A 14291-nucleotide genomic window follows, 5' to 3' on the forward strand; every position below is an offset into this window, starting at 1 on the left:
TAGGTGCCGGGGTATGGGTACTTCTTAGGGACTGGCAGTGTAGATACAGTGGGTATGGGCACTTCTCAGGGTCTGGCAGTGTAGGTACACGGAGAATGGGCACTTCTCAGGGACTGGCAGTGTAGGTACACGGAGTATGGGCACTTCTCAAGGACTGGCAGTGTAGGTACAGGGTGTATGGGCACTTCTCAGGGACTGGCAGCGTAGGTACAGGGGGTATGGGTACTTCTCAGAGACTGGCAGTGTAGGTACAGGGGGTATGGGCACTTCTCAGGGACTGGCAGTGTAGGTACACGGAGTATGGGCACTTCTCAGGGACTGGCAGTGTAGGTACACGGAGTATGGGCACTTCTCAGGGACTGGCAGTGTAGGTACAGGGTGTATGGGCACTTCTCAGGGACTGGCAGCGTAGGTACAGGGGGTATGGGTACTTCTCAGAGACTGGCAGTGTAGGTACAGGGGGTATGGGCACTTCTCAGGGACTGGCAGTGTAGGTACAGGGGGTATGGGCACTTCTCAGAGACTGGCAGTGTAGGTACAGGGAGTATGGGCACTTCTCAGGGACTGGCAGTGTAGGTACACAGAGTATGGGCACTTCTCAGGGACTGGCAGTGTAGGTACAGGGGGTATGGGCACTTCTCGGGGACTGGCAGTGTAGGTACGGGGGTATGGGTACTTCTCAGAGACTGGCAGTGTAGGTACAGGGGGTATGGGCACTTCTCGGGGACTGGCAGTGTAGGTACCGGGGTATGGGTACTTCTTAGGGACTGGCAGTGTAGATACAGTGGGTATGGGCAGGGCCGTCTTTATTATTGATTGGACCCTGGGCAAAACTTTTCTTGGGGCCCCCCCATGCAGTTTTGCTCTCCACCTGCTCTGAGACGTACAATAAATAGCAGCTAGACTCAAAATCAGTTTACTGAATCAGATCAGGCAGCTATTGCGATTGGTTGCCAGAGGTTACAGAGTATCATTACCACTCACTGACTGGTTGCTAGAGGTTACAGCACACATTATGGCTCACTGATTAGTTGCTAGAGGTTACAGCACATGATTTCTGCTTGTTGATTGGTTGCTAGAGATTACTGTGGATATGACCTCAGGGGGGCATGATATACATATCAATGCAGCCGGCCGCCCCTATTTACATATGGAGCCCAACACTATTTACATACGAATGTAAACACAGGGTCTGCAGGTGAGTCATCTTTACACAACAATAGGGCAGAGCTGGGCAACATTAGTAGCAGCACTTCACACTTAGATATTGGGACACAGCACAGGACTAAAACCTCAAGGGAGGAGGGAATTTAAACCAGGATAGTTGGCAAGTATGAGGCTGCTGCTTTGGGCCCCACAACAATGACAGGGCCCAGGGCAGCTGCCCCTTTTGCCCTGCCTTAAAAACGGCCCTGGGTATGGGCACTTCTCAGGGTCTGGCAGTGTAGGTACACGGAGAATGGGCACTTCCCAGGGACTAGCAGTGTAGGTACAGAGGGTATGGGTACTTCTCAGGGACTGGCAGTGTAGATACAGGGGGTATGGGCACTTCTCAGGGACTGGCAGTGTAGGTACACGGAGTATGGGCACTTCTCAGGGACTGGCAGTGTAGGTACAGGGGGTATGGGTACTTCTCAGAGACTGGCAGTATAGGTACAGGGGGTATGGGCACTTCTCAGGGACTGGCAGCGTAGGTACAGGGGGTATGGGTACTTCTCAGAGACTGGCAGTGTAGGTACAGGGAGTATGGGCACTTCTCAGGGACTGGCAGTGTAGGTACACGGAGTATGGGCACTTCTCAGGGACTGGCAGTGTAGATACAGGGGGTATGGGCACTTCTCGGGGACTGGCAGTGTAGGTACAGGGGGTATGGGCACTTCTCGGGGACTGGCAGTGTAGGTACGGGGGGTATGGGTACTTCTCAGAGACTGGCAGTGTAGGTACAGGGGGTATGGGCACTTCTCGGGGACTGGCAGTGTAGGTACGGGGGGTATGGGCACTTCTCAGAGACTGGCAGTGTAGGTACAGGGAGTATGGGCACTTCTCAGGGACTAGCAGTGTAGGTACAGGGGGTATGGGCACTGCTCAGGGACTGGCAGTGTAGATACAGGGGGTATGGGCACTTCTCAGGGACTGGCAGCGTAGGTACATGGAGTATGGGCACTTCTCAGGGACTGGCAGTGTAGGTACAGGTGGTATGGGCACTTCTCAGGGACTGACAGTGTATTTACAGGGGGTATGGGTACTTCTCAGAGACTGGCAGTGTAGGTATAGAGAGTATGGGCACTTCTCAGGGACTGACAGTGTATTTACAGGGGGTATGGGTACTTCTCAGAGACTGGCAGTGTAGGTATAGAGAGTATGGGCACTTCTCAGGGACTGACAGTGTATTTACAGGGGGTATGGGTACTTCTCAGAGACTGGCAGTGTAGGTATAGAGAGTATGGGCACTTTTCAGGGACTGGCAGTGTAGGTACAGGGGGTATGGGCACTTCTCAGGGACTGGCAGTGTAGGTACACGGAGTATGGGCACTTCTCAGGGACTGGCAGTGTAGGTACACGGAGTATGGGCACTTCTAAGGAACTGACTGTACATGTTGTCAGTGTCTCAGCTGCCCCCTCCACCATCACGGAGGAGAATTTAGAAACATCTGGGACATTCCACGTCACTGCCCTGAGCTCTGCGCTGATTGGCCGATCTGTAGGGCAGTCGCCATTGGCTGAGCGGAAGGATGCGTCAAGCGCCACGTCTGCAGCAGCCGCAGATTGAAGTGTGAGCCAGCAGAGCGGCGGAGGGAGATCCGTCACCGGGGCTGTGATACGGCCAGTTATTCGGGAGAGAGGCGGGAGCGGAGCCGGTGAGTTCGGGCTGAGGGGGCACCGAGGGGCACGGCCTGGGAGGGGTGATGGAGGCGCACAGGTAGCAGCAAGGACTGGATGGTGGACGCACAGGGACTGTGCCATGGACTGGTGCCAAAAGATGCTCCGTAGGGACTATGAGCTGTTCTGTCAGCGACTTGGTGACAGACTGAGGCTTGCTGATTCTCTGATAGGGACTGTATGTTGGAACTGCCAGCTGATGGACTGTAGGGATCAGTATTGGGACTTTGTGATGAGCTGTTCTAAATGGATAAGAAATATGGGACTGTGTCATGGACTGCTGCAAGCAGATGCACTTGCTAAGGACTTTAGATGAGCCTTGGGGGTCCTTGGGATGAAGTGTGTGAAGTAGGGTCTGTGACAATGACCATTCCCAGCACAGAGCAGTGAGTGCTAACAGGCACTGGTGTGCTAGTATAGGGAACAGTAGGGAATGTGTGCTCAACCGTCCCATAGTAGATAGGGACTGTGCGCTGGACTGATGATATGTGTTCTATAGGATGGAGGGCGGTGTATGAAGTCACATGACCGCGGTAAACCTGTGTACGGTATGATGGCCACTGCAAGCAGATTCACCAATGTGTGTGTGATGGACAGTCCTTTCTCTACCTGTGAGGACTGGAATGGGGGTCCTAGGAAACCTGTTTTAGGTCCGCAGATTGTTAGGCATTATACCTATGTGATGGGGCTTTGAGGAGCATATTTTGTTTAGGCAAAATGAAAGCTAGATAAGGGTCCATCAAACCTTCAGACCACATCTGTATGAGCTGCGCTGTGATATCTGTAGGGACTGTGAGGACAGTCCCAGGGTTGGTAGCTGCTGGAGTAGTGTGGAGCAACCTTCCTCAGCCAGTGTTCTTCTAGAGGTTACTAGGGATTGCTTGAGCAATTTCCCCTCTCTGATAATTAACCACTGACACCATCTAACTTTTTAGCTATCTGTAAGGAGGTCCTTCTTCCATTCTCACTGACCACTAGTGTAAGGAGCTACCTCCCACCCCCACATTGACCACAAACGGAAGCAGCTCTTTCTATTGACTGCAAACGTAGGGATCATTCATCTCACTGACCATTAATAGAAGTAGGAAGGTCTGTCTCCCATTGACCGTCGATTGTAGGGAGGTCCTTCTTCTGATCAACAATGTAAGGAGCATTGTTCTTCTTGACCACTAGTTTAAGGAGCTCCCCCCCCCCCCAAATATTGACCTGCCAATGTAAGGAAGTCCTTCTCGCTTATCAGTAGTATAAGGAGCCCTCCCACTGATCACCAACGTAAGGAGGTCCTTCCCACATTGACTGCCAGTGTAAAGGGCTCCGAGTGAGAAGGACCTCCTCACCTTCTCAGGTCCTTCTCAAGCTGAACACTAATCTGATGGGCACTTTTCTACTGGTCACTAGTGTAAGGGGACACTTTTCCATTGACCACTGTAAGTGGGCTATATTCCATGTTCCTTACATTTATTCCCAATGTGAGGGAATACTACAATTTTCACTATCTGTGTTACTTTCCTGGCCAGTATTAGGAACTCCTTTCCTTCTAGCAGCAGCATTTTGGCAGAAATAAATGCTTGATGCTTGAAAACGCGTGTAATGTGCTTGGGCATTGATTCATTTCAGTGGCCAGAATACTTTATTGTGGCCACTGAAATGAATTAATGCTCAAACACTAAACACACTTGGCGTTAATGCATGTTTAGGCACATAAGTACTTGGGCTTTAATTTATTTAATCGGCCAGAATGATAATTTATTTTGGCCATTGAAATGAATTCATGCTCAGTCGCTAAATGTACATTTAGACACGTTTACATACATCAAGCATTTTTGTCTGCCAAAACTCTGCTGCTCCTGGATGCCCTGGCTATAGTTTTTTTTTTTTTTTCTCCCCCTGTCTCTAAACGCCTATGTGTGCATGGATACATGGGTTTAGAGGCAGGGGCGTTTAGAGGCAGGAGAGAAAAAAAAAAAAACACCAGATACCCAAACAACCACATTAAAAATGTCAAGTGTGCATGAGGCCTTAATAATATGTTGCCTGTTCTGTTATTTATTTTATAGATATAGAGGTAGCTATAAATATTAGCTGTCCTGAACGTTAATTCTAGGGTTCCTCTGTTGAAAAGGATAAGAGAGGTTGGTGTGGAGGCAGTATCAGGAACTCTAACAGGGGTTACTGTGGGAAGGGACAGTATTATAGACTACGTGGTGGACCAGTACTATTCTTGTTCCTCCCATCTAGGAGGGCTGCTAAATTTAGAAACTGTCCATTTTTTTTTTGGTTTGATTCTCACTAGTCAGTTACAGTGGAACCCTCAAGAAGTTCCTTTTTAAACCTTTGACTTTTCAGCAGAAACTAAAATTTTCGTAGAGAATGTTTGTTTGTGTTTTTGGGAAGGGGGTTTATTAGGTATGTGATAGACTGATCCCAGAGTGGTGACAATAAGGGCCTATTTGATGCTTTCGTCCTGGTGAGGGCAACAGTGGTGACTATAGAAGCTACGTTAGGAAGTGAGTGATGGACTGGTCCCAATGTTTTAGCTGTGTTATGATCTGGCCCTAGTTCAAGAAACAGTGGTGACTGTAGAAGACCCAGTTCTAACGGATATTAGCATTGTGTTCTACCTTTCCAAGTAGTGAATAAAGATATTAAAGAGGAACTGCAGTCTGCTCTCAAATTTTGTAATAAAAACATCTTTGCCATTCTGAAGTTTCCCTGCAACCACATTGCATATTATTTTATATATACGGTAGAGATGCACAATTAATCGCCAAGAATCATTATCTTGACAAAAGTGTTTCACAATTCTTTCTATGCAAAGATTTCTCTCTGCTCTTCTGAAGCCACAGCCCTCAAAAGAAAGGAAGAGAAAAACTGGGCAGTCTGCCAAGAAACAAAACATTCTTTATCAGTTGAACTAAGTATAAACATTGTAACAATTTGTCAATGGAATAGACTTTGTGTGTAAGTGAAAAAATTTTAACCACTTAAAACACTAAACCTTTTTCTGACATTTGTTGGTTTCAAGATAAAATCATTTTTTTTTTGCTAGAAAATTACGTAGAACCCACAAACATATTATATATATAATATATATATATATATATATATATATATTAATATCATTTTTTTTTATTAGACACCCTAGAGAATAAAATGGTGGTTGTTGCAATATTTTATGCCACACTGTATTTAAGCAGCGGTATTTCAAATGCAATTTTTTTGGAAAAAATTACTTTAATGATTTAAAAAAATAAATAAAACAAACCAGTAAAGTTAGCCCATTTTTTTTGTATAATATGAAAGATTTTACGTTGCGAGAATCATGAGAGAATCGTGATCTTTTTATTCTAAGCAAAAAAAATCGTGATTCTCATTTTGGCCAGAATCGTGCAGCTATAATATACTGTGATTCTGTACTTGCCAAATATGCTGCAGAAATCTTCCTCCACGAAGTCTGGCTGCAGCCATTTTAACTGTGGGCAGCTAAAGCTGCTGCCTGTTCACAGAGGCACGCCTCAAGCTCTGCAGCTCTCATTGGCCCTCTTATGACTCATCCCCCCTCCCTTCCTGGGAAACTCTCTCAAGAGTGAGAGAGCGAGAGCTGTGCATGATGTAATAAGCCTAGGCTAATGACCAGACAAGAAACAGGAAGTGGCATATATAAGGTATTTACTGGCAGAAAAAAAATGTTTTACTATCCAAATTTAAAACAATAAGGGCAGAAGATTTAATAGATGGAAAGTTGAAAAAAATGACTGAAGGTCCGCTTTAAGATAGTTTCATGAAGAATGGTCCATAGTGGTGCCTTGGGCCCCATATAGTTGGTAGATGTGAATAATAACAGTAGTGACTGGTTCCAGTGGACGGCATTGTGACTTTGTGATGAACTTGCTCCAGTATTTTATTTATTACAGGTATTTATGATGCCAACAATTTTTGCATTGTTCTACACATTGTAGATTTACATTAGCCCCTGCCCTCAAGGATCTTACAGTCTAAGTCACAAACAAACAAAAGATTTCCCAGCACACTTGCCAGCCTGCAAAACATTCAAATTGACCTAACAGTTTACGTTAAAAATAGAGGGTTTTGTTTGCACACATTTTGCCAATATATGCTTAAGCTGCAGTGTCCACACCAAGGGACCTCTGTATATACTAAAGTCTTAACTCCAAATTTCCAGAGCCTCCATTGTAGGTGCACATATAAGACTGGATAGATTAACCACTTCACGCAAATCGCCGTACCCATATGTCGGTACTTTGATGCTAAATACCGGGGTTATGGCAGCAGCTAGCTGCCATAACCCCATCATTTTCGGGAACGGCGCACGTTTCTCTTTGGGATAAAATCGGTCTCCGCAGCGGATTCACCGCGAGATCACTTTTATTGGTGGCAGGAGAGGTGCCCACCCCCCTCCTGCCGCGCTGCGGTTGTCTCTGCTGCTTACTGGACCCACCGGTGGCGGCGGAGACGATTGCGTCCTCTCCCGTGGATGCCTGGCTGCCGACTGAGAGGAAGATGGCCCCTGCTTGGCTCCATGGCATGGGAGGGCGGAAGGGACATCAAACATCACTTCCGCCCATAACTCTTAAAGGAGCATATTTTTTTTTATTGTATTTTAGTGTAAATATGAGATCTGAGATCTTTTTGACCCCAGATCTCATATTTCAGAGGTCCTGTCATGCTCTATTACAAGGGATATTTACATTTCTTGTAATAGGAATAAAAGTGACACCATTTTTTTTGGTTTTTTTTTTAAACTGTGTCAAAATAAAAAATGAAGTTAAAATTTTAAATGAGAAAAATTTTTTTTTTTTTTTTTTAAGAGCCCCGTCCCCACGAGTTGCGCGCAGAAGCGAACACATACGTGAGTAGCACCCGCATATGAAAATGGTGTTCAAACCACACTTGTGGGGTATCGCCGTGATCGTAAGAGCGAGAGCAATAATTCTAGCCCAATGCCGCGTACTCACGAGCGGACTTTACGGCAGACTTTGCCCGGCGGACGGGATTTCGTCGGACAATTCGATCGTGTGTGGGCTCCAGCAGACTTTGTTTTCTCAAAAATTGGACGGACTTAGATTTGAAACATGTTTCAAATCTATCTGACGGACTCGAGTCTGGTCGAAAAGTCCACTCGTCTGTGTGCTAGTTCGACGGACAAAAAGCCACGCTAGGGCAGCTATTGGCTACTAGCTATGAACTTCCTTGTTTTAGTCCGGTCGTACGTCATCACGTACGAATTCGACGGACTTTGGTTGATTGTGTGTAGGCAAGTCCATTCATTCAGAAAGTCCATCGTAAAGTCCGTCAAAGTCCGCCGGGCAAAGTCTGCCGTAAAGTCCGCACGTGTGTACGCGGCACTAGACCTCCTCTGTAACTCAAAACTGGTAGCTTGTAGAAATTTTTAAGGGTAAAAGTTTGTCGCAATTTTGAAGCAGGAAGATGTTGGGTATCAATTTATTTGGCATAACATTGTCTTTCACAATATAAAAAAAAATGGCCTAACTTTACTGTTGTCGTATTTTTTTTAATTAGAAAAAGTATTTTTTCCAAAAAAAAGTGCGCTTGTAAGACCGCTGCGCAAATATGGTGTGACAAAGTATTGCAACGACCGCCATTTTATTCTCTAGGTGTTAAAAAAATATAATATATATATTATAATGTTTGGGGGTTCTAATTAATTTTCTAGCAAAAAAAATGATTTTAACTTGTAAACAAGTGTAAAAAAGAGGCTTGGTAGTTAAGGACAGGTATGCCTGGAGGGAGCCCACCCCTCCTTAAAGGTAAGAGAATGCACGTGATGCCCAACAAAGGCATCCAGTGTGTCCCTGAATCCGATTCAGCCAACTGTACAAAAAAACATCAACCACCCCAACCTATACCTGGCCTTTGCAGAAAAGTGCACATGGAAGGGTGATGCACATAACAGACAAAAGATTTCCCAGCACACTAACCAGCCAACCTGCAAAACAACCAAATTGGTCTTCTCTAACAGTTTGTTTAAAAACAGAGGGTTTTGTTTGCACACACTTGCAAATATAATATATAAACCACAGTGCCCACGCCAAGGGACCTCTGTACTGCGGTCCTAACTCTAAGACCCCTGTCACACTGGGGCTTTTTTTCAGGTGCTTTTGGGCTAAAAATGGCACCTGTAAGGTGCTTGAAAAACACCTCCCCTGCAGTCCCAGTGTGAAAGCCAGAGTGCTTTCACACTGGGGCTCTGCGCTGGCAGGACATTATAAATGTCCTGCAAGCAGCATCTTTGGGGCAGTGAAGGAGCGATGTATACACTGCTTCTCCCCATTGAAATGAATGGGCACCGCTGCCAAAACGCCTCGGCAGCGGCGCTACACGAGCGCATTTAACCCTTTATTCGGCCGCTAGCAGGGGTTAAAAGCGCCCCCGCTATCGAATAGCCGAATAATGCCGCTAAAATGATGGTAAAGCGCCGCTAAAACTAGCAGCGTTTTACTGTCAACGCCCACTGCAGTGTGAAAGGGCTCTACATTTCCAGAGCTTCCATAGTAGGAGCACATATAAGAATGGATAGATTAAGGGCAGGTATGCCTGTAGGGAGCCCATCCCTCCCTTAAAGGGACAGTCTATGGTCTCTTATCTCATTTGTGCACACACACAGACCTACTTGCATCAATTAACTTACTAAGCATGTCTTTGGAGTGTGAAAGGAAAACTTGAATACCCAGAGGAAACCTATATAATCACAGGGAGAACATGCAAATTCCATGCAGGTAGTGTGCTGGTTGGGATTCAAACTGAGAACCCCAGTGAAGGGGTTGAAACTTTCCCTCAAGCCTCCATCTCACCTTTTATAAAACTTTGACTCCTTCCCCTGAGAGTTCTGCAATTCAGACCCTTCACCCAGTACTGCAAGGCATACAAACGTCTAAGCCACCATGCTGCCAGTGTGTTTAGTCATAGAGACCATGCAAAGGAGTTATCTTCGCTATGTTGCTGGCTATTACTAGTGGACATCAACACGCACTTCGTAATGGTACAACTCAGACAGAAATACCAATAGTGACAGAAAGGATGGCTATCTGGATACTTGGTGACTCGTCTCTGTAGAGGTAGCTACAAAGCCTAGAGTTTGTGATGGACTCTAATGTTGATATGTAAGAAAATTAAATGATTTAGGAAGGAGTTATATCAGGATCTTCCTGTAGTCCAAGATGTAGAGCATGAATTATAGGGCAAGTCTTTACAATCTGGTCCATTGGTCTTTAAATTGGTTTTAGAAAGTAGTGTACAGTCTGGATGACAAGCTTCATGAAACTTATCACTGGTAAGTGTACTGGATAGATCTATCTGAACCCCAGGATAAGCAATCAGTCTAAATCTTGGTGTGCTTTATCACACGAGCTGATCTAGGAGGAGGGCGGGACTTTTCTCACGGCGCGGCTAAAGTTTTCACACTGAGCTCCGAGACACACAGCGGGAGATACCCGCAGACTGTGTAATCCAGGCACTGACTACAGTGAGGCTGCGATTATGGGCACGGCGAGGCTGAGATTATGACGTGTGACGTCCTAGCCATGCCCCGCTATGTCCGGCTGCGGCCGTTACCATAACAACTGTGCGAAGTCAGCCAAAAGTAGTTGGATCTGTATGTGCGTTATAATTAATCGAAAACGAAAATTTTAATCAGTAACTTATATATATATATATATATATATATATATATATATATATATATATATATATATATATATATATATATATATATATATATATATATATATATATATATATATACACACACACATCTCTATCTCTATCATCTCTGTCTCTATCTCTATCAATCTCCTTTAAAGCTGATCTCTGGGCAAAATTGAATTTTTGCCCATATGTAGCCCATAAATTACCTTCTTTTCTTATCCTGTGCCTTGTGATCATTGCTTATCTGCTGTATTGCTCTGGAATCAACTCTCAATGCGCCCCCCCTGTGTAGTCTCATGTACTCAATGCTCCCCTGTGTCTCATTTTTTGCACTCGCATAATCACCTCAGTATGATCCTAACTGTGGGGGTGTCTAATAAAATGACACTTTTTTTTCTTCCTGCCTCGCCCATCTATGCCTAATTTTAAAAGGCTGTGGGGGTGGTGACAGGAAAGGAGAACTGCCCCAGACACCTCCCACGGAACCACCCTGTATTACAGCTACAAACCCAAAGACTAATGGGATCTGTAGTTGGGCACATGCAGATATGCTTGATGCAGTGTGCAGTGGCGCACCGTATCCTCCCACTCCTCCAAGACATAGCATTACATCAATGCCCAACTTATGTCACAGGTAGTTCAAAACTTTTTAATGACCTTGTGATGTTTTATGATAAAACAAAAATGGCTGAAATGAATGAAATAATATTGGCTGAAAAGGTGTTGGGTCGAGAAATGATTGGGAACTTAGTTACTGGTATCTTGGAGATTGGCTTCAAAGCAGAACCCTTTGCCCCCTTCCTGACCAGGCCATTTTTTGCCATACGGCATTGCGTTACTTCAACTGAAACCTGACAATTGTGCGGTCGTGCGACGCTGTACCCAAACAAAATTTATGTCCTTTGCGAAATTGCGGCGGACATATCTGACACTAAGACCCCATACACACTATTAGATTTTCTGCAGATTTTTGTCTTCAGATTTACCAAAACCATGTAGTGCAAGGGCCTGCCTGATTGCATATAAATTGAAACTCTTAAGGTTTGACCTCATATTATATGGTTTTGGTAAATCTGAAGACAAGAATCTGGAGAAAATCTAATAGTGTATGGGGTCTAAGTGATCGTTTTTGGGGACCAGTGACACTAATACAGTGATCAGTGCTAAAAAAAATGCACTGTCACTGTATAAATGACACTGGCAGGGAAAGGGTTAACAGGGGCGATCAAAGGGTTAAGTGTGTTCCTAAGGAGTGCTGTGTGGGGGATGGTTTAACTGGAGGAAGAGAGCTATCTGTTTTCCTGATTAGCAGGAACACAAGATCTCTCTATTCCTCTTTGACAGAATGGCGGACTGCCTTGTTTACATAGGCAGACTGCCAATCTGTCTCTCCTGTGAATGATCGCGGGTGGCCGGCAGCCATTCCTGAGCCGAACACAGCGTTGGCGTACAGGTACGTGATTTTGCGCTTAAGGGCTGCCCTGACGCAGCATATGTACATGGGGTGGTCCTTAAGTGGTTAAAGTGGATCTTCGCTGCATCTGAGCACCAAAAACACAAATTAATTTTTACTAAAAGCAAAGCAAATTCCCCTATTCACTATGTCTCCATGCTTAAAGGAGTTGTAAAGACAGAAGATTTTTTTTTTTTTTTTTTTTTTTCCATCTTAAAGTGGATGTAAACCCCAAAAATGTTTTTAAATTAATACACTCATCTGTTACAGCAGAGGATGTCATTTCATTTGTGCCCAGTCTTGCCACAAAGAGTTAAAGAGATTGTAAGGAAAAAAAAGGAGGGCTACCCCTAGATATGGGACTATATAGGCACTACCACAATGAGAAAAAGATTTATATATAAATCAGATTTTATTATACAAAAACATATCAAAATTGAAAATATATATGAAAAATACACGTGAATGTGGATACAGCATAAAAACCTGTCAATGACAAATAAACATATATCCCTGAACCAGACGCGTTTCGGAGAAATCTTTTCCTTCATCAGGGTTCTTTATGGAGAGATTAATATCTGGGGGGTTGTAGAATACAAGTAGTTAATAATCAGTGCAACTGCAAACAGATTCTATCCCAGATTGTTCACAAATGTGGTTCACTTACATTTTATTCATTGACAATACACATGAGCATCCACATGGTTAAAAATAAGGGACGTGCAACCTTGCATCTGGCTCCCCACATGCAGCACTCCAATAGGCAATTCAAGAACTCCATGAATGAATTAGAGACTTATCGAAAAGGGATTAAGCATCCCCAATAGCATCGAAAGACGTTGCGTCCTGACCCAGGCACAGCGCTTGTATGCGTGCTGGGGTCCAAGTGCAAAAAAGGGCAAAAGCACATAAATCACAGGGCTGACCTAAAAAAAAATAGATCTATAGGTATATCAAAAAAACTATGTAAGAAAACCTACCTAGGTATACAAATATCAGCATATACCGGCAGGTGAGATGATCAGTATAAAGAGCGTAAAAAGTACTGCAAACTGTCCCAAGGACGCTGAGATGTCCGCATGGTCATGTGAAGGAGTCACAGGAGAGTATATGCAAAGAGAAGAGGGAGAGATCTAGGCACCAAGACCAGTATATTACTACACATCCAAGATAAAAAAAGACCCCAATGTTTGACAATGAGTGAGCAGGGCTATTTGTAGCTCCGCTCATTCAGCCCTTGCTGATTTCAAATTGAAATCAGCTGGATAGAGTGCTCGAGCCAGGAAGTTTGCAGCGGGCCCCCTGAGCTTCGGCTGCACCCCGCCACCACACCGTGTCGACGCCAGCCGACGCATGCGCAGCAACCAAGCTGGAACGTACAGGCAGAAAACTGTCACCCGGCCGCGCCGTGGAGAGGTGCGCTGTGGTCAAGTCCCATCGACATGGCGCACATACCCTGGAGACAGTCAACAAGTGACTGATCCAGGGCTGGTGGGGAGGAAAATCCGAGGGTGAAAAACGCAACTCCTCACCAAGTATCCTATGAAGGACATCCCGGCCGTGCCGGGCACACAGACATTGATGCTCCATCAACATGTCCACTAGTAATGAGGGATGGCAAAAATCTAGTTGCTGACAGTGCACATATGTAATATACCCACCATTGCCCCCCCCCCCCCCAAAAAAAGAAAACTGCGTCTTAGCAAAGAGGTTAAGCAATAAGATTAGGGGTTATATAATCTCCCCATAGGCAAGCGATGCGCATAGGAGCCAAATGCGAGGACACAAACACAGGAACAGGACATGGCAAAGACAAACCAAACAATATTGAGCATAGATTTATACATAAAACACAAGGGGGGTGGAAGAGAGAGCTAAAGATCAAAAAACAAAAAGAATGATTAAATGATAAACCAATGAAATTACACTGCATTGCAATACAGACATAATAATATCAAAGCCCCAAAGGAATATTCCTACTTCTCCATGCCCCCTGAATTAAAGTCCTCCAAGAATGGTTTGAAACAAACCGCATCATTGAGCCCTGGAGATTGAGTAGCTTTTAAATTATAAATCCAATGTAATTCGAGTTGGAGGAGACTTTTGTTCCAGTCTCCCCCTCTTGTGTTGGGATGTACCCGATCCAAGATCAAAAACTTGATTCTTGGGAAGACGCCATGGTGTACCAAAGCAGTATGTCTCCCCAAAAGGCAGGTCGGGATCACAAGTTTTCATGTTTCGGATGTGTCGGTATGCCCTATGCCAGAACTCG

The 14291-nt window shown here is 44.9% G+C and overlaps 1 protein-coding gene across 1 annotated transcript in view; it reads left to right on the forward strand.

Moving 5' to 3' along the window:
* Positions 1–2693: 2693 nt before the first annotated feature.
* Positions 2694–14291, forward strand: part of TMEM263 (transmembrane protein 263) — a 45206-nt gene continuing 33608 nt past the window's right edge. The window contains exon 1 of the mRNA XM_073621213.1: positions 2694–2858. The gene's annotated coding sequence lies outside the window, so the exon portion shown is untranslated. The remainder of the gene's footprint in view (positions 2859–14291) is intronic.

This window comes from Aquarana catesbeiana, linkage group LG03 (assembly GCF_042186555.1).
Source record: "Aquarana catesbeiana isolate 2022-GZ linkage group LG03, ASM4218655v1, whole genome shotgun sequence".
NCBI classification, from domain to species: Eukaryota; Metazoa; Chordata; class Amphibia; order Anura; family Ranidae; genus Aquarana; species Aquarana catesbeiana.